Genomic DNA, 24,298 nt, shown 5'->3' on the forward strand with positions numbered 1-24,298 from the left:
TGAGAGTTTATTTACACCGTTTTTATAGTTGATTTTGTTTATTTTGTGAAGTCTGAAGTTCATTTTCTACTCAAAATTACCCATTCATGATAAAAAAAAAAAAGAGATTGCGCGCCCAGCGCTGAGTTGTCCTAATCAGCCGGGAGGGGGATAAAGATGAGCCGGAGGCACCACTTCGAGCGAGAGAGAGACACACACAGCCGCTGTTGATTTATAAACAGTGCATCCGGAAAGTATTCACAGCGCTTCACTTTTTCCACATTTTGTTATGTTACAGCCTTATTCCAAAATGGATTAAATTCATTATTTTCCTCAATTCTACAAACAATACCCCATAATGACAACGTGAACGAAGTTTGTTTGAAATCTTTGCAAATTTATTAAAAATAAAAAACGAAAAAAAAACAAAACAAAAAAATCACATGTACATAAGTATTCACAGCCTTTGCTCAATACTTTGTTGAAGCACCTTTGGCACCAATTACAGCCTCAAGTCTTTTTGAGTATGATGCTACAAGCTTGGCACACCTATTTTTGGGCAGTTTCTCCCATTCTTCTTTGCAGGACCTCTCAAGCTCCATCAGGTTGGATGGGGAGCGTCGGTGCACAGCCATTTTCAGATCTCTCCAGAGATGTTCAATCGGGTTCAAGTCTGGGCTCTGGCTGGATCACTCAAGGACATTCACAGAGTTGTCCCGGAGCCACTCCTTTGTTATCTTGGCTGTGTGCTTAGGGTTGTTGTCCTGTTGGAAGATGAACCTTCACCCCAGTCTGAGGTCCAGAGCACTCTGGAGCAGGTTTTCATCAAGGATGTCTCTGTACATTGCTGCATTCGTCTTTCCCTCGATCCTGACTAGTCTCCCAGTTCCTGCCGCTGAAAAACATCCCCACAGCATGATGCTGCCACCACCATGCTTCACTGTAGGGATGGTATTGGCCAAGTGATGAGCGGTGCCTGGTTTCCTCCAGACATGACGCTTGCCATTCAGGCCAAAGAGTTCAATCTTTGTTTCTCATGGTCTGAGAGTCCTTGAGGTGCCTTTTGGCAAACTCCAGGCGGGCTGTCATGTGCCTTTTACTGAGGAGTGGCTTCCGTCTGGCCACTCTACCATACAGGCCTGATTGGTGGAGTGCTGCAGAGATGGTTGTTCTTCTGGAAGTTTCTCCTCTCTCCACAGAGAAATGCTGGAGCTCTGTCAGAGTGACCATCGGATTCTTGGTCACCTCCCTGACTAAGGCCTTTCTCCCCCGATCGCTCAGTTTGGCCGGGCGGCCAGCTCTATGAAGAGTCCTGGTGGTTCCAAACTTCTTCCATTTACGGATGATGGAGGCCACTGTGCTCATTGGAACCTCCAATGCTGCAGAAATTTTTCTGTACCGTTCCCCAGATCTGTGCCTCGATACAATCCTGTCTTGGAGGTCTATAGACAATTCCTTGGACTTCATGGCTTGGTTTGTGCTCTGACATGCACTGTTAACTGTGGGACCTTATATAGACAGGTGTGTGCCTTTCCAAATCATGTCCAATCAACTGAATTTACCACAGGTGGACTCCAATCAAGTTGTAGAAACATCTCAGGGATGATCAGTGGAAACAGGATGCACGTGAGCTCAATTATGAGTGTCATGGCAAAGGCTGTGAATACTTATGTACATGTGATTTTTTTCGTTTTTTATTTTTAATAAATTTGCAAAGATTTCAAATAAACTTCTTTCACGTTGTCATTATGGGGTATTGTTTGTAGAATTTTGAGGAAAATAATGAATTTAATCCATTTTGGAATAAGGCTGTAACAACAAAATGTGGAAAAAGTGAAGCGCTGTGAATACTTTCCGGATGCACTGTAATTAAAGTTATGTTGACTGTTCTGCCGGTTCCCACCTCCTCCTTGCCCATCTTCTGAACCCCGTTACACTTGTTTTAATCAATATTATGTGATGATGTTAAGTAGATTTTACTTAATTTTAACCTTTTAAGCTCAGATGGGCCCCGCCGGCGGGCCCGCGATAGAACAAAAATAATCATCAATATATTAACAACTACAGTCTTGACCAACACAAAATAGGTATCGTTTGAAATCTTAGACGCTCTACTTTCCAATGCATGCAGACATTATGACCAAAACTGAACAAGTGCTTTGAAATTTGCAGACAAATCAGAAGAGTAACATTTTTTATCATTTATTTAAAACAAATTGCACTATACATATTATTGTAATCAGTAAAAACATCAAACTGATCAAATAGTCGCATATGTTGTTGGAAATCTCTCAAAGAGTAGAATACAACCAGCCTATTTGTTTTACTCACAGACAAAAATATATTGAGTAATAGCAAAGTATATGAAATTAATGTTTCATGTGAACAGGTGTTGCTCAAATGCCGCATTTTCACTTCTAACTTTACGAAAAATAAACGGAACATAACGTATCACATACCATTACTTAGAGGAGGTGATTATCTTTCAAACGAGTCCACACCCAAGGTAATCAGATGCATAGATCTTTAGATAATCCACATGAAGCACAATGTTACATATGGCCACCAGGAGATGGCGCCATATACATGACACAGACTCAATGATGACTCATATGACACAGAATGAAACTCATTCTGTGAAATCTCATTACTAAAATCATGTCTGCATGCTATGCAAACCTTTAGTCATTGTTGTGTTTATATGTGTAATTAGTTCTTATGTACAATTATGTTTTATTTGTTTGGAGAGACTTTTGGACACTTGGAGAGGTTTTTGGACACTATGATAAATGATATTTGTAATGCTATAACTTTTGATTGCTTTGTCGTATCAACACAAAAAAATTTGTCAGATACTGTTGACATGATCATTTTTTTTCAGCAGTTTATTAGGCTGAGAGTCTCATAATATATATAATTAAAAATGTAAAAGTTTTCTTTACAGTGATACCAAACAATTGACCCCCCTTGTTTTTTTAGTATTTTCTTATTGAGTTATAAGCCCTTAATTTTTGGGTATGCCACTGAAACAGGAAATCTTTAAAAAAAAACTTCAGAGATTAAAGTGTTAAACCATTAAGATTTACTTAAAAATAATAAAAAAAAACTGTGCTAAAACTTGTGAAATACAAATTAAGTAAATCTAACAAGTATTGTTTTCCTGATCCCACCACGAAGGAAAAAAATTAAATAGGCAATTTTGAATTTCTCTCACAATTGTGACTATTTTGCTATTATGACAAAACTGCGACTCACACTCACGAGTATGAAAGTCGCAAATGCGAGAAAGTCACAACTGTGAGATATAAAGCAAGCATTATTTTTGTAATCCATGGTGAGATCTGGCTTCCATACATTACTGATATTTTTTCTTATTTGTACAGTATTGCTTTGGCTATATTGTATGTAAAACAATTATGCCAATAAAGTACTTTGTAATAAAAAAATTTTTTTGAAAAATAAACATACATCTCACTTTCTCTACACTTTCACTTGATGTAAACGAGTCGACACACAACAGTCGATACTGTACCATCCTTTGCCTTTAAAACCAACACATAACCCTGAACATCTGACATTTCTAAAATAAACCCAGACACGTACAGATGCAGCAGAAGAGCTCACAGGTTGGCAGAAGACAAGAGAGTCTTAAATCAGTCTCTTCAGCTGTATACACACCAGGGGTGTAAAGTAACAAATTACAAATACTCACGTTACTGTAATTAAGTAGTTTTCCCCAGGAATTGTACTTTTTTAAGCAGTTTAAAAATTGTATACTTTTACTTCAGTACATCAAGTGCTGTAACTGTACTTTTAATGTGCTATTTTCCCACCGTCTGTGTTTGCTACTTCCCTGTCCTGATTTTATTTGTATCTAACAACATCATTGTCTAGAGAGAGTCTCGTGACTCCTGTCAAATCAAATCACACGTAAAAAACTTGAACGGCAGCTGCAGATCGGTGCCAACTCTTATGGATGTGGAGGATGCCTCAAACACAGTTCAACACCTGAACATCACGGCCGCACCTGAAAGGGATTTTCGCAGTGAAAAAGGCCAATTGCATGATTGTGTCATGTGAGTTTAACTTGCTCAAGCCAGATATCAGCATTAATCCTGCCTCTAATTTAAAGAAACATATTGAGGTAAATTTCATATTTCTGCTTACTAGATTCAGTGTCTATAACGTAGCATGTAATTTAACGATCTATCACTGAGATTATTGGGTTGATGTGAGAGATTAAGGCAATGTTATCAATAGGGTTGGGAGATAAAACAATCTTGATGTTTATCGATGATAAACTTTTGAGTAATTTTCTATACTTAGCCTATGTTCTACATCTAGACCAGAGCTGTTCATTACATCAGTCGCGATAGCAAGACAACCACTGGTTGATTGATCTAGATAAAATATAAAAGATTGACTTTTTATTTCCTGATGTTTGTAGCTGCATGCTGTTTGATTGACAGGTGACTAATGTGTGTGCGCTAATGCGGGTTCACACCTAAATGATCAAATACACTTTATAATTCCGCCAATGCCCATCTTGGTGAGGCATTAATGTAAACGCAGTCAGTTTGGTCTAAAGTGAATGTAAACAGTGGGACAAAAAGCGTATTTGCATCAAAATGTTGGACTTGAAGTGTACATGTAACTGAATTGAGCACTGACTAGCAGACTATGTCATATAAAGGCTATTAATCAAACAACAATAACAAGAAAACAAGAAAAGCACTCACTACTTTTGGCTGAATAACTTGAGCAGCTTTAAAAGTATTAATGTAATAGAATAAAACAGTGACATTTTTTAATAATATTGTTTTTTTATTTTATTTTTTTTTTTTATAATACCGACCCCTGATGTAGAGATTGTGTTAATTTGTATAATAAATTACCAGGAAAGTAGAGATGATAAAATAATGTATAATTATGCTTAGCCTTTATCATGTTTTTTCTGGGCTTAAAAGATACAAGAACTAAATCAATGTGGAACATTGTATCTCAAAAGGAGGACAATATGGCCCCCCATGTGCTACTTAAAGAAACAGTTCACTCAAAAATGAAAATTCTCTTATCATTTACTCACCCTCATGCCTTTCCAGATGTGTATGACTTTCTTTCTTCAGCAGAACACAAATGAAGATATTTAGAAGAATATTTCAGCTCTGTTGGTCCATACAATACAAGTGAATGGATGTCAAAATTTTGATGCTCCAAAAAGCACATAAAGGCAGCACAAATGTAATCCAGTGGTTTAATCCATGTCTTCTGAAGTGATATGATAGGTGTGGGTGAGAAAAAGATCAATATTTAAATCCATTTTTGCTAGAAATTATTCTCTCTGCCCAGTAGATGGCGATATGCATGAAGAATGTGAATCACCATAAACAAAAGAAGAAAGTGAAAGTGAAAGTGGAGATTGACTGAGCAGGGAGGAGAATTGATAGTAAAAATTGACTTAAATATTGATCTGTTTCTCACACAACCTATCATATCTCTTCTGAAGACATGGATTTAAACACTGGAGTCGCATGGATTAGGCTACTTTTATGCTGACTTGTGTGATTTTTGGAGCTTCAAAATTTTGGCACCCTTTCACTTGCATTGTATGGACCAAAAGAGCTGATAAATTCTTCATTTGTGTTCAGCAGAAGAAAGAAAGTAATACACATCCGGGATGGCATGAGGGTGACTAAATGATGAGAGAACTTTCATTTTTCTGCGAATAATTCTTTTGAAGCCCGATGTGGTCCCTTTAAAAAACAACTGCTCTGCCGCCTCTATTGTGTGGGACATGATGCGCCAAGTGACCCTGCTTTTTTAGTCGTTTTTTTTTTTTTTTTCATTCCTTGCATTGTTTTGAACATGTTTTATGCGCAACAGTAACTCTCTCTGTCGACATTAAGGTAAATTTAGACATTACACATAAACTGATTTTAATGTAATTGTTTCATACATTATGATATTAAAAATAACTTTCATCTTTTAATTTCTGTAATCATGTCGCCCTTTTATTAATTTTTTTGGAATCAGATTCATGTAGTGTTTGCAGTAACATAGATAAGTGATGTATTTTAAAATTTGGCAGTCAAAAATACCAATAAAATACCTAGATTTTTTATTCTTTCTGGCAAACAGCCATAAAAGGGAATGTAAATTACGTTATGTGTGCTACATTTTTAAATTGCAGCACACAGTGTTTATTATAACGGGGCATAGCTTTCGCAACTCAGTACTCAATACCTACTACCCATGAGTACTTTTAAATGAGCTACTCTTTTACTCTTACTTGAGTAGTTTTTAGGAGAGGTACTTTTACTCTACTTAAACGACATTTTTTAAGAAGAAACAGTACTTTTACTTGAGTATTATTTTTCAGTACTCTTTCCACCCCTGATACACACACACAGTGACTGTACTGCTGTCTGTAGTGCGTAGGCGCATAAATCTTTCCTGCTAAGCGCAGATAAACCAAAGCAGCCATTCTTCCTGACTAAATCAACGCTTTACCATGCTACTCAAGAGGATGTTAAACAGCTCTTCCAAGCTCACATCTACAGACAGCGGCTTTAAAGATAATAAACATATTTTGGGGGTTTTTCAGAATCTAAAGAATATGTTATCTTAATTTCAAAGGGTCATATCTAGGCATGTCCTGGTAAAAAAAGTTTTGAGAACGAGAATTTAGATCAACAGTTTTTTTCAATTTTATCATCAAAATAATGTTTAAATTAGTGATTAAAACTTTAATCAAATGAAATAATAACAATACATTTTTTAACATCATATTTTATTATTTTAATGAAATGAAGTGCTTTTATACAGAACCTCACAGCACAATCCAAAATACGATATTGGAGTTATTTTTGTCAAATAAAGTGCTGCATAAACGATGTGAGATATTGCTTAAATATAATACAATTATTATTGATTTATTATTATGATTATTATTGGTGGTAGTAGTAAAACAGTGAATATTACATAACTAAGTTGTGATATATTTCTGTCATACTTTTTTTTTTCATATATATTGAGCTTTTATTTTGTCAGAAGCTTTTATTTTGAAGCCCTGTCCGTTTCTGTGTGTTTTTGACAGTGGCTTCTCACTTCCGGAACAGCAGGTCACTACCTGACCCAAAGTGATTATTAAACTGCAAAAGGCTGCTATTTAATTAAATAAATATGTAGTCTGTATGTGTCTTGCACTACAAAGTGAATAAGCGCTCTGATCACTGTCATCTGCTATAAACGGAGCATGCGATGCTCATGATTGTGTTCTCCATGTATGAATAAAGGAGCTCTAAAAGGTATGAGCACTTCGTGTCTTTATGTCAGCACAACACCGGCTCCACACGTTCACAAGCGCTCACATTTAAAGCGTGCAGCACATGCAAACTATATATTTATCTCATTAAAATAAAGCCTTTGGGGTTTAATAATCACACTAGGACATAATGTGATTTTAATGAGTGAAATGTTTACATACGTCGTATCAGCTTTTGGTATAGGAGCATTTTTACATCACGAGTACAAGTACATGACCGCGGTATCGGACCAGATTCTGATACCACTATCGATATCAGGACATCCCTAGTCATATCTATTTTTATCATCTTTTCTGTCCCTGTGGTGTACTTAATTTTTGCAACAAAAAAAGTTATAATTCACAGCATTGATTAAGCCAGTGTTGCTGTTTCAGGCTGGTCAGAATATACAAACAAACAGAGCAATGTTTTGGAAGCTCACAGTGAAACGCTTTTTGGGGGACTCAACATATGAATGAATTATACAGTTCCCCCTTACAAAAATCATGAGTTCATGGCAAATTTGCCGCAAATTCGGCACAGATTATTTTCACATGCAAATGAGCTTTGTGGTAAACTTGCGGCAAATTGTCCATTGTTGCCAAAAGTTTGCCAGAGGTTCACCACTACCGGTGAAGAGCTGCAAACTTCTGGCAAACATTTGAATCACAAGCTCATTTGCAAACTTGTGGCAAATTTGCCACAAGTTTAGGTTTTTTGTATATTAAAGGAATATTCCGGGCTCAATACAAGTTAAGCTCAATCGACAGCATTTGTGGCATATTGTTGATTACCACAAGAAATTATTTACACTCGTCTATTTAAAAAAAACTAAAAACGATGGGTTACAGTGAGACACTTACAATAGAAGAGAATGGGGGACAATCTGTAAACATTAAAATACTCACTGTTTAAAAAGTATAGCCACAAGATGTAAAAACTATACATGTAAACATGATTTTAGTGTGATAAAATCACTTACTGGTTTTATTGATGTAAAGCTATATCCAGTTTTACAACTTTGTTGCAATGACGATGTAACGCTGTAAACATTGTAATTGATTTTATCACACTAGAATCATGTTAAAACACATAATGTTTACATCTTGTGGCTTTACATTTGAAACAGTGTGTATTAACATTTATGGACTGACTTCCATGAAAGTCTCACTGTAACCGTGGCTTTTGCTTCTTCTTTTTATTTTTTAATAAACAAGGGACGAATTGAAATAATATTTTGTGGTATTGAACATTATGCTGCAATTGTTGTCTATTGAGCTTAAAGTGATAATTCACCCAAAAATGTAAATCCAGTCATTGTTTACTCACCCCTGTGTTGTTATAACCCTATATGACTTTCTTTCTTTTTCTGAACACAAAGGGAGAAATTGTGAATAAATGTTGTGTTCAGTGATGTCATACAATGGCAGTTTATTGTGACCACCTCTTCAAGCTTCAAAAGAACACAAAAGTATAATTCAGAAGTCTAATAAATTATTCCATGAGACTCATGATTGTTATGAAAGCATACAATAAGATTTGGTGAGAAAAAAACTGAAATCGTGCGAAATCGTATTTAGTGCGAATATTCACTGACTGTTGATCTCCTGTGTGCGTTCATGATTTGTCAATGGGGCGCTCAATCGAAAACTCATTTTGTTTATCTAAAAACAGGTCCTCCACAGCGATATTGACAACAGAACACAACACAGCTGCACACAAAACTGAGAACAGAACTTACTAAACATGTCCGAAGAGTTTGTAGTGTAAGAATTGATGCATTTCTATGCCCAGCCTTATTTTTTGAAAGTTTTTTGAGTTCACAGTGAACGGAGTTAGCCACGTGATGCCGAAAATAGAAAACAAGTGATCGATAGAATGTACCGTCGCCCGTCACGGCTGTTTGGGACAAAAACTCTGATTAACATAGAAAATATACCTTTTATTGCGTGTCGTTTGCCGTCAGGTTAGGACACGGTGTGATTGTGGTGTCCTGTAGCCTCCTCTATGTTTCTGTTTGATTTCCGAATACTCCGTTCATAAAAATAAGGCTGGGCATAGAAATGCATCAATTCTTCGACTACAAACTCTTCAGACATGTTTAGTAAGTTCTGTTCTCAGTTTTGTGTGCAGTTGTGTTGTGTTCTGTTGTCACTATCGCTGTGGAGGACCTGTTTTTAGACAGGTTCATGATAGGACACGAGAGCAACAGTTTTTGACATTGGGGCGTTAAAGACAAGTTTTCTCTTGAACGCCCCAATGTCAAAAACTGTTGCTCTCGTGTCCTATCATGAATGCGCACAGGAGATCAACGGTCAGTGAACATTTTCACTAAATAATACATTAGATTTCAGTTTGTTTCTCTCCAAATCTTATCGTATGCTTTCATAACAATCATGAGTCTCATGGAATAATTTATTAGACTTCTGAATTATACTTTTGTGTTCTTTTGAAGCTTGAAGAGGTGGTCACCATAAACTGCCATTGTATGACATCACCGAGCACAACATTTATTCACAATTTCTCCCTTTGTGTTCAGAAAAAGAAAGAAAGTCATATAGGGTTATAACAACACAGGGGTGAGTAAACAATGACTGAATTTACATTTTTGGGATAACTAATCCTTTAACTTGTATTGAATCTGGAATATTGCTTTAAGCTGGGATAAGAGAACGCAGTATTGTGACATTTAAAGTAATACACACTTCATCTTTAATACATACAGTGTGTGTTGTATATTTACAGCAACACACATTTTCTATCATTAATTCAACCAGACACATATGTCAGGCATATTTACAGAGCTAGTCGATGAGAAACACACATATTAATGTCTAGCCACTGGCCAGAAGTGTCTCACAGCCATTTTGCACAGCTGAGAACATCATTAAAATAATAGAATCACCTCTGAACCAGGAGAAATCTCAGATAATGAACCTCTAAACCAGCCACGACCGGTTAATCCAACGAGAAACAGACAGACTGACAGTAAAACAGTAAATACAGACCGCTAACATGCTAATTAGCATTAACCACCCCAATAACTGTCCAAACGTAGCTGCGTGTTTTGATGTAGTTGATACATGGCTTATTATAGCCAGCGATGGCTCACTGTGCCGTGTTCACCAGCAGTCTGGTTGCCATGGTTTTCTCCAGAATACCGAGAGACAAACCGTGAAATAAAAAATGCCACATGGTCTTTTGCATATGGATATGAGTTCACACTCGCTGATGATGACAGTCTGCGTGTTAACACATTTATAATGCAGCTTTATAAAGTCTGCTTAAAAAGAGAAAGATACTGTATTTAGCAGTAATGTTTGCAAATGTATTTACATTTATAAATTCACTATTTATAGTGAATTAATTCCAGAAAAACTCTTTATATAGGCCTTAAAATAATGTTTTTATATTATTGAGTATTTTAATATTAATTTATCATTCTAAATAAAGAATACTTAGCATTATAAATGATATACTAAACATGCAGTAGCAAAAAAAAAAAAAAAAAAAAAGGACTATTTAATAAATGCACTGTAAAAAGGTGAACAGTTTTTGCCTTAAAAAAACTATTTCTACATGATCTAACCAACCTAATGTAGTCAGGTTGATTCAGACATAAAATAATAATTTTGACTTGAATAAAACAAGTTAATTTAGATGTCACATGAAGGGTTACTTGACGAAACATTTTACAGTGTGTATACATAACTGTAATTTTAATATACTGTAATTATCACATTTGCATATTGCTTGAAGGCACTTCATATCAGTGTCTGACTGTGTGTCACGTGAGGAGAATGGACAAAAACCAAACACAAAGAAACACAGTCATTCCTTTGTTTGACTTGGGGAGTTTTTTACTGGCCATAACACGGGCTGTTGTGATTGGCTGAGGAGGGGTTGGGAGAGACCTCCAGTACAGACCAATGAAATGACAGAAGAGGAAGAATTGAGGACAGAGATGTTGAAGAGTAAAAGCAGGTTTCTTTTCTTTCAAAGAGAGATTTACATTAGTGAAAGACAAAAAAAAAGTCTTTAGACTAAAGTCTATTGTTGACTTTTGTATGCCAAATTGCTTGCTGTGTTCCTCATTTGTAAGTCGCTTTGGATAAAAGTTACAAAATGTAAATGTAAAGGGAAAAAAATTTGAAATCATACATGCAGTACATACAAATACACACAGTCAACATATAATGCATTGCTTTGTTTCAGTACAGTATTTTTCTCTAATCAAATGACCTTTGTATTGTGCAAATGTCTGAATTAAATTTCTTTATATTCTCTCCCAAAAATAATATATTAGGGCCACTGACAAATAAGGAGCACAAAAATGCAAATAATAATAATAATAAAACACATAAAAAGCATAATATAGCTTAATATAATTGTATACTCTTTATTTACTTTTTAAAGTTATATCTTAAAATAATACAAATGTATTGGTTTTATTTAGGATTTTTTTTTTCCTCTAGTTATTGAAAATGACATGCTCGTTCTTACACCGATTATACTTAATAAGCCGACAATGCATGCCATCATGTAAGTGCAATAAACAGCATTCCTTTATCGGTGTAAGGTCATAAACAGTGTTAGAATAAACCGGTCGGCACGGGTAGATTTTTGCCCATTACGTCGATTTTGCATGGCATGTAAACACCTTTACTGGCGTTCTCACCGGCTCATCCAATGTGCGCACCTGTTGAGCGCATGTCTCATGTAAACACAGTTTTCTTGCTTTGTCAGATTTGTTAAATAAGCTGATTTTTGGGAGTAATCAGCATATTGGTGTGCATGTAAACGTGCTAAGGAAGCTTTGTTTATGTTAAAAAAATGTTTTTTGTTTTTTTGGCATACAAAAGTGATAAACAAATTTGTGAGATGACAACAACTACATTCTACTCAGAAAATCAAAACTATATCAAAATGAAAACACATGTATGAGCTTTTATACAGACATTGACCTGTTTGATGAGGTTCATCACCTTAAAGTTAATACAAGTAATTTAATGTCTTTCATTCAGATTGAGTCCATATCATTGAGCCAAACTAATTTGGTTGGATTATGTCAAATTAACACCTTGTACTAAATTTTTCATGATTACATTTAAAAGCTCACCATTCAACATACTGTGGACTAATTGCAAAAAAATGGTCTAATTTTTCAGAGAACCCCCAAATAATAAAAAAGACTCTTTAACTGTATGATAAACAAATCACTTTTTGTTTTTGTCCTACATTTGTAAACATGTATTTCTGGTTCTGTTCACTCTACCTCACTTTGAAAAGTCTAATTTTATTCCACTAGATGGAAGTAAGCACTCCATCACATTCCATCACAATATACAGATCTGAAATGTAGGTAGCGCTCTAACGCATTTTAGCTCTCACAGATGTGCTCGTCCATGGACATTCAGTCTAATTTTCAGTTAAAGCACCACCCTCATTGTTTCATTGAATATCTCGGCCTCTGAGTGGACTAGAAGCTCAATCTAGGTGTCATTAGAAAGCTGAGATCCCTTTGCGATGAAATATAATATTTTATCATCAATAGTCGAAAACATATTTTTCTGATGATTTGTTTTACATGCTTTTCCCTCTGGATGGCATATTTTGTTCTTGTTGTTATATCATCTAAGATATAACATTGGATTATTCAGCCAAGCAAACTCACAGACAAGTAAAAAATGGCTTATTTTTTAGAAAACTCCCTAAGGTAAAAGCAGATATAAATTATATTCTGTAATTACAGAAGCAGTTATCAGAGCATAACAGAGACCTTTGTATTTAATGACTTACAGAAATCATATTTCACAATGAAGTTAAGTTGTGACAAAATGTTCTAGAATTGTGTTGTTTCATTTTAGATGACATTTTGCCACTTTCAAGCATAATGTTTCCTTAAATTGTAATAAAGACTGTGGAGGTGAATCATTAGGTGTATTTTTATTTAAAAATTTATATAGCGTTATGTTTTGAATTTGCTTAGGTCTTCAAAATGAGCATGACACTGACTCATTGACTAAGATTTTTACATATTCTGAAATGTGATTGGTGCTTGCACATGCAAAAGTCACTGCCAGAATGCTAAGGTGTAGTGGCTGGTTGTTTTCTGGTCAAAGTGTAAAGAGTTCACCCCCAAATCTCTATGATATTCTGGTCTCTAGATATGACTCGAGTCCCTGCTTCAATGTAAGTGAATTATTCTCCAGTGTGTTCCACTTCAGTAATGAAATCAGTGAATGAATCATCTGTAGCAGAACAGCAAAGACATGGGAGCTGTCCAGTGCTGAAATACACTCATAGTTAAACTGGGACATTTTTAACCCTGGGTTAATGTAATCCTGCATTATCTTGCTTCATACTTCACATTATTAATTAATCCTGAGTAATCAGGTTTTGAGATTTCACACTGTATACATGTAAACCCTGGATTACCCTGTAATGTGCATGTTTACAAGGTTAACCCTTAAACCCATACTTCGGGTCTTATGTGACCCTGGACCTCATTCCACCTCCTTTACCTCATAAATTTTTTGGAGTTATGCCCACACCTCTTTAGTATTCCTCAACCTTTGTCTTATGAATAGTCTAACAATAAAAAATGCCAAAATTGCAATAATAATAATAATAATAATAATAACTAGATTAAAAGTTTTTAAACAAACTTTGAGGCTGGCTTGAAAAGACTGGCCTGTAAGTTCAAATAGTTTGAAAAGTTTGAAGGTTTTAAAAGCCCTTCAGTCAGTCAGACTGAAAGGTTGAAATATTAAAAGATAACATGTTTTAGCATGTAGCTAAGGGTTGCTAGCATGTAGTTATGTGTTGCTAGTATGTTTTAGCATGTAGCTAGGGGTTGCTAGCATGTAGTTATGTGTTGCTAGTATGGTTTAACATATAGCTAGGGATTGCTAGCATGTAGTTATGTGTCGCTAGTATGTTTTAGCATGTAGCTAGGGGTTGCTAGCATGTAGTTATGTGTTGCTAGTATGTTTTAGCATGTAGCTAGGGGTTGCTAGTATGTTTTAGCATGTAGCTAGGGGTTGCTAGCATGTAGTTATGTGTTGCTAGTATGTTTTAGCATGTAGCTATGGTTTGCTAGCATGTAGTTATGTGTTGCTAGTATGGTTTAGCATGTAGCTAGAGGTTGCTAGCATGTAGTTATGTGTTGCTAGTATGTTTTAGCATGTAGCTAGGGGTTGCTAGCATGTAGTTATGTGTTGCTAGTATGTTTTAGCATGTAGCTAGGGGTTGCTAGTATGTTTTAGCATGTAGCTAGGGGTTGCTAGCATGTAGTTATGTGTTGCTAGTATGTTTTAGCATGTAGCTAGGGTTTGCTAGCATGTAGTTATGTGTTGCTAGTATGGTTTAGCATGTAGCTAGAGGTTGCTAGCATGTAGTTATGTGTCGCTAGTATGTTTTAGCATGTAGCTAGGGGTTGCTAGCATGTAGTTATGTGTTGCTAATATATTTTAGCATGTAGCTAGGGGTTGCTAGCATGTAGTTATGTGTTTCTAGTATGTTTTAGCATGTAGCTAGGGGTTGCTAGCATGTAGTTATGTGTTGCTAGTATGTTTTAGCATGTAGCTTGATGTTGCTAGCATGTTTTAGCATGAAGTTAGGTGTCACTAACATGGTAATAGAATGTTTTAACAGGCGTTGATGTGTCAGTGATTGACTTAATTTACATTTGGTGCTGCTATTTGATTAAAGCCCTATTCAGACGGGATTAGTTTTATGGACATTTGTCTGTAAAGTAATTATTACTGTGGACATCTGTAATATTTACAGTCAGTTTGAACTGGATAAGCGATGTCTGTAAAAAACGCAGACATGGGTGTGTCTACAACATTTAAACACTGCTGTCACGTGTAACTGACCTATTAGAAAATGTAGAATGTGCTGATTAATTATGCAGGAAATATGAAAACATGAGCATATCCATAATCCGTAATTATTAGAAGAAATTGATTGGAATATCTGGCTAAATACAACAGAACTGGTGCATTAACAAGCCTGTAATCTTTTATAAATCTTGAATTAAAATATGGACAATCACTTCACACATTATGTAATTTTATGTTCCAACGAGTGCAACACAATTTCCCGCATTCTCTCTGCTCAAATCATAATCAAAAACTGCTCGTTTCTATTTTACCTGGGTAAATAAACACTCATCAGTCCAAACATGCAGAAAAACATGCATCAGTGCAAACGCAACAGCCTGCATTGTCTGAAGTTGTGAAGCGCGTCTTCCCTTTTCTGGTGTCTTCCCTTGACCAATATCCACTTCAGGTACTCGGAGGACTTAAGAAACAGTGATATTTAAAGGGCTCAAGGGCTAGAAAGTGCAAATGTATTGGTTTTTTACTAACATGGCAATTCGCACTGGTTTAATATTACTAGAGGTTATTTTTACAGGCCATTTTATAGTAGGTAAAACACGCTGTCATTTTTACAGTTGCGGGAACGTGCAGTCCATAAAAGGTCTGTAAAAATTACAGACATGATTGATTCACACGGGATTAAAATTACTGTGTCGTGTATTTTGTTGATTCATGTCTTTTATTTTGAAAAGTTTAGTTCCTGTTCCCTTGTCATGTGATTTCATGTTTTCCCTCCATGTTCATGTGTCATGTTTTCATTGGTTTATTGTTTAATTTTCTTGTTAGAGTTCTGGTTGTTCATTGGTTTATGTTCTCCCATGTCTTGTATTTAAGCCCTCATGTTTGCCATTGTCGACTGTCAAGTATTGAATGTATGTGGATTTGTTTTGTGCTACATAGTCAAGTCAAGTTTAATCAAGTCAAGCCATAGTCAAGTTAGGGTTATTGGTTATCATGTTTGTAAATAAACTGCACTTGTGTTCTTCATCTTCACGTCATTGTCTTCATCATCATCATTGCCATTGCCAGCACTGCCAACTACATTACATACTGAGAAGCTCTGGTAATTATTACATAACCCCATGTCCCCATATAAAACTAATCCTGTCTGAATAAGGCTAAAAAAGCAACATGGAAGTAAACTATAGCAAGTGTAACACATGAACCATATGATTTGACTATTGTAATTTGGGTGTACTATTGAAATTATGTTAGTTGTTCATCTGTTTTGAGGTATGTAATAATGTTTGTTCACATGCATTTAATGGTTAATAACATTGCTTGGTCACGTTTTAATAAATGTTTATAGACTGACACATTTACATGTTTAACGTCACTTTTTGACATTTTAAACAGTTTCCATCAGACACTGAAACTAAATACGGCACAAGAAAGTTTCTGCAACTGCACAAAGTGTTTGAAAATGTAGAGGCAAATGTTACTTGGTTTAGAATTGGTTATTTGTTTCTAAACAACTCAAATCTGGGTTTCCAAAAAATTAGGCCTATTATCTGAGTACATGATACATCTAGATAAAACTCACTGGTGATACTGATGGCAGCGCTTATATTGCACTGTAAACAGCACTTTAAAAATAAAGGTAAAACAAAGTCAAAGAAAAATGCTCCCTGAACACTGTAATGACTTCAATTCCCAAAACTTTTTTACATACAGAGAAGTCAGTTTCACATGTCTTTTACTGAACCCACAAGAATTTCACAGAAGATCTCACCAATGTCTCAAACTGTGCTCATGATTTACCAGCATCGACACCAAGAGCAGGTTCTACATTCTGCAAAATTTGTAAATGATTACAGAACTTAACTTTTTCATATCCCTTCAAGAGTGAAAGCAGTCAGCAATAACCACAAAATCAAGCTGAAATGTTCTGAACGAATAAATCCAAACAGATCAAATGTATCATTTATACATCTGACTGACCTTCACAGTTCAGAGTTCTGTCATAATGAAAGAGACAGAGAGATGTGATATCTGTGATAGTGTTCCTGTGTCATCTTGTGTCTGGCGTGCCACCAGTGACCGTCCAGTGAACTTACACTTATCAAGACGCAATTAATTATGCATGTGAACCACTGAAGAACGCTGAGCTGACGGCATGTCCTGATTCACTAAGATGCTCGTGTGATTGCACACAATGTTACAAGTGTGTGTTGTGAGATTTCTTCACTTTCCAAGAGTTGTTCAGGTGTTCTGGATGATTTTTAGTGTGTTGCTACGCGGTTGTTAGGTTGTAGATGTTTTTTGTCAGGGCATTGCTACAGTATGGTTGCTACGTTGTTCTTAGTGGTCTTAAGTATGTTGCTGGGGTGTTCTGGGTGGTTGCAAGGGTGTTTCCATGTGGTTGCTAAGGTGTTCTTAGTGGTTTTAAGGATGTTGCTTGCCAGGGTCTTCTGGGGGCTTCCCAGAGTGTTGCTACTTTATGTGGTTGCTAAGTCGTTCTTAGTGATCTTAAGTATGTTGCTAGGGTGTTTTGGATGGTTGTCATGGGTGTTGCTATGTGGTTGCTAAGGTGTTCTTAGTTGTTTTTAAGAGTGTTGCTAAGGTGTTTTGGGGGGTTACCAGGGTATTGCTATGTGATTGCTAAGGTGTTCTTTGTGGTTTGAAGTATGTTGTTAGGGTATGTTGCTAGGGTGATATGGGTGGTTGCTATGGCATTGCAGGTGTTTGCTAGACTGTTCTGGATGTTTGCTAGGGGATTGGTATGTGTTATGCGTTGTTTTAAGGATGTTACTGGCCAGGGTGTTCTGATTGATTGACATGGTGTTACTATGTGGGTACTAAGGTCTTCCCAGTAGTTTTAAGCATGTTGCTAGGGTGTTGCCATGTGGTTTCTAAGGTGTTCGGAGTGGTTTTAAGTATGAAGCTAGGGTGTTCTGGGTGGTTACTAGGGCATTGCAGGTGTTTACTAGGGTATTGCTAGATGTTACTAGGGTGCTCTGGGTGGTTGCCAGGACATTAGCATGTGGTTGCTAAGGTGTTATGAGTGGTTTTAAGGATGTTGCTAGCCAGGATGTTCTGAGAGGTTGTCATTGTGTTGCTATGTGGTTCCTTAGGTGTTCTTAGTGGTTTTAAGTATGTTGCTAGGATGTTTTGGATGGTTACCAGGGTGTCGCTGTGTGGTTGCTATGTTGTTCTGAGTGATTTTCTGCATGTTACCACATGGTTACTAATGTCTTCCAAGTAGTTGTAAGTAGGTTGCTAGAGTGTTTTAAGTGTGTTGCTAGGGTGTTCTGGGTGGTTGCCAGTGCATTGCTATGTGGTTGCTAAGGTGTTCTTAGTGATTTTAAGCATGTTGCTAGGGTGTTTTGGATTGTTGCCAGGGTGTTGCTATGTTGTTCTTAGTTGTTTTTAAGAGTGATGCTAGGGTATTCTTGGCAGTTGCCAGGGTGTTGCTATGTAGTTGCTAAGGTGTTATGAGTGGTTTTAACCACTTTGAACATTTGTGTTAGAGGTTTGATAAAATGACTAACACTCAGTATGAGCAATAATAACAGTGATGCTTGGCTTTTTCCTGATTAAAAGCTCCTCTACACTGCAGAAAGTCCATCATGCAGATGGTCAGCAGTATAAACCGATCAATACATCAGAGCTCATTCAACTGAAAGTTTAAAGCACAAGGCAGAACAGCAGTGTATTTGTTAAAAAAACATCACGTCTGCTTGACTTTATCAGCTCCTGATCCTTAGAGATGCAGGAATTATATACAGCAAATACAGACAAAGACTTGAGCAAACAGACGCTGTCATATACTGGACACAAACACAGAGAAACGCTTCTTATAATATAATATGCACCAATATAGAATAATAAACAACTCACAATGCAGCTTCTATCTAGGATTTTACATGCTGCACGTACAATCAAACATTGAAATATTGCAATATAAACAGTCGAAAAGATGGCTTACAGTTTAGGACTTTAGAAACCTGCCATAAAAATAGAGTTTACTGTTTGAATTAGAAAACATAAGCCCTGACATTATAAGCTTTCAATATTAGCAGATTCTGATCGATACCGATAAATAAAAAAATAATGGGTTAATTTCAAAAATAAATGTCTAGGTTATTTCACCCTAAAATCCAAAAATAAATAAATAAATAAATAAATAAATAAAAAAAATAAAAAAAATAAAGGGGTTAGGGTTTTTATTGATTAAAAATAAATAAATTCTAGAATTCTATTTGCATATAGAAAATTAATTCTTTTTTAACAAATAATTATTATTACTGTAATAAAAAAAATTCCTGTCTAAAATCTATAATTTTATAATTATCATTAAAATATTATAGCCATAACCTAAAAATACTTTACAATTTGAATGATATGTGATATAAAAAAAGTGTGATATAATAAAATTACAAATAAATTAATTAATAAAATGAAAAAAAATAAAAAAATAAATTCATTACAATAAGTAGGACTGGAGGGAACATGCTTAATGTCTTAACTGTCATAAACAGTTTACAATGCAATAAATAAATAAATAAATAAAAATAATTCTGACCAAAAACTATGATTTTTTAATTATCGTTAAAATTATAGCCATAACTTAAAAATACTTTACAATTTAAATGATATGTGATATAACAAAAATGTTTGATATAATTAAAAGTTATAATAATAAATAAATAAAAAGTTTTTGCTTTACAATAAATAGAATTGGAGGAAAATGTGCTTACATTTCATGAAAATAATGTACAATTTAAATGGTATGGGATATAAAAAAGTGTGATATAATAAAATTACAAATAAATTAATTAATACAATTTTAATCTTTTTTTTTCATTGCAATAAGTAGAACTGGAGGGAACATGCTTAATTGCTTAATTGCTTAATTGTCTTAAAAATGCAACAACAACAAAAATAATAATAATAATAATAATAAATTAAAAAATTATTGCTATATAATATATTATAATAAATTAAATAATTATTGCTATAGTTTTAATGGTCCTAAACAAGGACTTTTTTTTTCTTTTCTTTTCTTTTCTTTTTTTTTTTTTTTTTGTGTGGAAAATATATTTTTTCTTTCTTGCTTCTGTCCAATATTTGTCCAGTCCGGCTGAATGAATGGTAAAATATTGTCCAATAAATACAGTAGATAGTAACCAATAATTCAGGTATGTCAGTGACAGTTTTCAATGCTAATATGAACTGTTTGTGTGTGTGCTGGGTGTCATGAAGTGGATATACTGATGTGTAAGAGTTTTTAGAATTGTGTTGAGTTGCTTTCAAAGCAGACTGTGTCTTTAAAGAAGACAAAGAGACAGACAGCTGCAGGAGAAGAGAGAGAGAGGGGGTTTGTACAGCATTGATCAGTTGCTGAAGAACAAAGACCCATCAGATCGATCGTATTTGTGAACGACTCAAACCACCTGACCTTGAGCCTTAATTTCTCTTGGGTCACCCTGACCTGTTCACCCCTCGCTCCCTTCACCCCTAAAAGCCCATCTAATTTTCAGACCCCAATCAAACCACCAGCTAAGCCCCTTGTTTAATCCCAGTGATGGGCAGTTGCTTCGAGACAAACAGAGAAGCCATTAGCTTAACTACATTTCTGAGTAGCGAGGTGGTAGCTTTGCTAGTTTTTAAATCAAGTAGCTTTTCAGTAGCGAAGCTATATTTTTTACTAGGTAACGCATAGCGTTGACAAAAGCTACACCACTACGTCATGCCTTGTATATGGTGTTTACTATCGCCAGTTTTGAATCAGAACTAAAGATGTCCGATCACAAATGAATTGCTCATTTGAGTCGGTTCTTTACTATTAATTGGTCATACGTGATAGAAATCGTTTGCGATTCAATCTGAATGACTCCGAAAGCTCACGCGCACGCTGCTGAATCATTTGGTGCATGCTCTCACTTGCCAACACACTCACGGAATATTTAAAATATGGAAAATAAAGATAATGCTGGTCGCAGTGGATCTACAATCAATAGAAACCAAACCTGCAAATGCATCCTATCGTTTGCCAGTGATAAAGTAGGTCTTTATAAAGTTCAACACGTGTGCAGCTTGTAAATGACTTATGCAGGTAAATACATTTTCCAACCAAAAGAGTATCAAGTGTAGTAGAAGTGTAGGTTTTAGCTTAGTTTAAATAGTTGGTAACTTAGCTAGCTACATTTTTTGAGTAGCTTGCCCAACACTGATTAATCCTGTTATTTCAACCCTAACCTCTCATTTTGATTCTCTAAAACCACATGCCCATTATGGCCCTATTTCCTTTGGGCCCTGCAGCCTTAAAGGGACAGTTCACCCAATAATGAAAATTCAGTTATGTCATTACGAACCCGTATGACTTTCTTTATTGCATGGAATACAAAAGGAGATGTTAGACAGAATGTTAGCTTCAGTCACCATTCACTTTCACTGCATCTTTTAACTTGTGACTGATGCTGTCATCCTTTTGTTTTCCATTAAAAAGCAAGAAAGTCATACAGGTATTGAACAGCATGTTGAGGGTGAGTATAGAAGTCCCTATGTCCTACAAATAAAATTGTCAAAAAAAATAAAAATAAAATTCTCTAAAAAAAAAAATTCTCTCTCTCTCTCACTTTTCTAAAAAAATTATTTTCTCAAAAACTTTTTTTTTTTTCTCTCAAAAGTGTTTTTTCTCTCAAAAAAAAAATAAAAATAAAAAATTCTCTCCCCAAAAAAATTTTTTCTCAAATTTGAGACAGCCAGACGTTGTTTGAACACAAAGATAATTGTATTTTATTTTATTTATTTTTTGGCTGAGAGAGAGAAATAAAATATATATTCCAAGGGAAAAAATTCATTTGAGTGAGAAAAAAAAAATTCACTGTGCAATTCGGGGCTTCCGTAGGTAAGTAAAAGACAATTTTTTTTATTTTAGGTGAACTATCCCTTTAATTTGTGAAAGTCACAATTCAGACACAATCCCATCGGAAATGATGGACAATAGTGGCATCTGTCTGCGTAGCCTGTGATTATGATGTCACAGCTCTTCGGTCAGTGTGTTATAGAGTTCTGGAGAGGTTCCACATCGTGGGCAGCGCTCTGAAGAGGTGTTGGGATGAATAAATAATGCCCGCAGCTGCCGGGACTTTTGATCTCGCTTCAGAAATTCAGTACAGCTGCCACAAGGGATGGGATCTTAGTGTACACCTCTCACCCAGAACTGCAGCTGCCTGTTGAGCATACTTCCTAATGCTCACGGACACAGATATCTCTCTTCTCTCATAAAGACAGTTTTTCTGCAGATATAAGTTCATGATAACCTGCTTCAAGTCATTTTTATTTGTGCAGCACTTTTCACAATACAAACTGTTTCAAAGCAGCTTTACAGAAAATTATGCTGTAATGTCTTAAAGTCCTCGTAGAGCAGCAGTTTCATTGAAAATTAAAACATTATTTTGAGCAAGCCAAAGGTGACTGTGGCAAGGAACCCAAAAAACTCCTTAAGATGTTAGTTAGTGGAGGAAAAATTGTGTATTACACCTTGATTAAATCATATTAAATATTTTTGCCTTGAATAAAAGCAGTTCATTAAGATGTACCACACAAAGTCACTTTTAGGTAACATTTTTAGAGTTAAAAAGTATATCTTCGCATCAAGGTTAGAAATTCACAGGGGCTTGGGGCAAAAATGCTATCAAAGGTGTCAAAAAGAAACAAAAACCCTTTAATGAATTCCTCTTTCTTATTTGTAACATGATTTCTTTTCTCTCTCTCTCTCTCTCTCTCTCTCTCTCTCTCTCTTTCTTCCCAATTTGGATTGCCCAATTCCCAATGCGCTCGAAGTCCTCATGGTGGTGTAGTGACTTGCCTCAATCCGGGTGGCGGAGGACGAATCTCAGTTGCCTCCACATCTGAGACCGTCAATCTGCGCATCTTATCATGTGACTTGTTGAGCGTGTTACCGTGGAGACATAGTGCATGTGGAGGCTTCACGCTATTCTCCACGTTATCCATGCACAACTCACCACGCGCCGCACCGAGAGTGAGAACCACATTATAGCGACCACGATGAGGTTACCCCATGTGACTCAACCCTCCCTAGCAACCGGGCCAATTTGGTTGCTTAGGAAGCCTGACCAGCTCAATCGACAGTATTCGTGGCATAATGTTGATTACCACAAAAATGATTTCAACTCGTCGTTCCTTTTCTTTAAAAAAAAAAGCAAAAATCTGTGTTCCAGTGAGACACTTACAGTGGAAGTCAATGGGGCCAATTTTTGGAGGGTTTAAAGGCAGAAATGTGAAGCTTGAAATTTAATAAACGCACTTAGATAAACTTTTCTGTTAAAAATTGTGCATTATTTGAGCTGTAAAGTTGTTAATTCACAGTTTTTGCGGCAGACTACTCAATTACTGGGAATATAGGCTTGACGGCATTATGTCGTCATGGTAACGAACTTGTAAAATTTGACAACTTTACAGAGAAAATGTTAGTAAGTGATTTTATCACAGTAAAATCATGTTAACACACATATTGTTTATGTCTTGTGTCTATACTTTTGAAACAGTGAGTATTTTAATGTTTACAGATTACTGACCCCATTGACTTCCATTGTAAGTGTCTCACTGGAACACACATTTGTGATTTTTTTAAAGAAAAGGAGCGACGAGCTGAATTAATTTTTGTGGTAATCAACATTATGCCACGAATGCTGTCGACTGAGCTTAACATGTATTGATCCTGGAATATTCCTTTAATTCTATTCTGGACCTAGTAGTTGTGTACACTTTATGGCATAAAATCAACATTTGTATTTGATTCAAATGTCAGGGAAGGTCATCACATTATACAGATTGAGAATTAATTTCAATTAAGTATATTTTTGCAAGATCAGACAAAAATGACCCTACAAAAATGCCCACAAATGTTAATAAATGCCCCTGAAAAAACAACTCCACGGGACAAATTCTGCACCGTAATGAAGAAGTTCATTTCTGACACTGCTTTGCATATTATTCTATTGTTCAGAACTGATGCTATTTTTTCAAAGCATGCTTTGGCATTTAGTATCTGAATCAGTTGATATAGATTGTGCTGTTTATGTGCTTGCAACCATCAACAAAACCATTAACTTTTGTATGTCCAATAGTTAGAATAATACCATGGTATATGAATATGGT

General features: G+C 35.6%; 1 protein-coding gene across 2 annotated transcripts in view; it reads right to left on the reverse strand.

Annotated features, from left to right (window-relative positions):
- LOC127443014 (neurocan core protein-like) overlaps positions 1 to 24,298 on the reverse strand; it is a 116,946-nt gene that overhangs the window by 91,876 nt on the left and 772 nt on the right. The window lies entirely within an intron of this gene.

This window comes from Myxocyprinus asiaticus, chromosome 6 (assembly GCF_019703515.2).
Source record: "Myxocyprinus asiaticus isolate MX2 ecotype Aquarium Trade chromosome 6, UBuf_Myxa_2, whole genome shotgun sequence".
NCBI classification, from domain to species: domain Eukaryota; kingdom Metazoa; phylum Chordata; class Actinopteri; order Cypriniformes; family Catostomidae; genus Myxocyprinus; species Myxocyprinus asiaticus.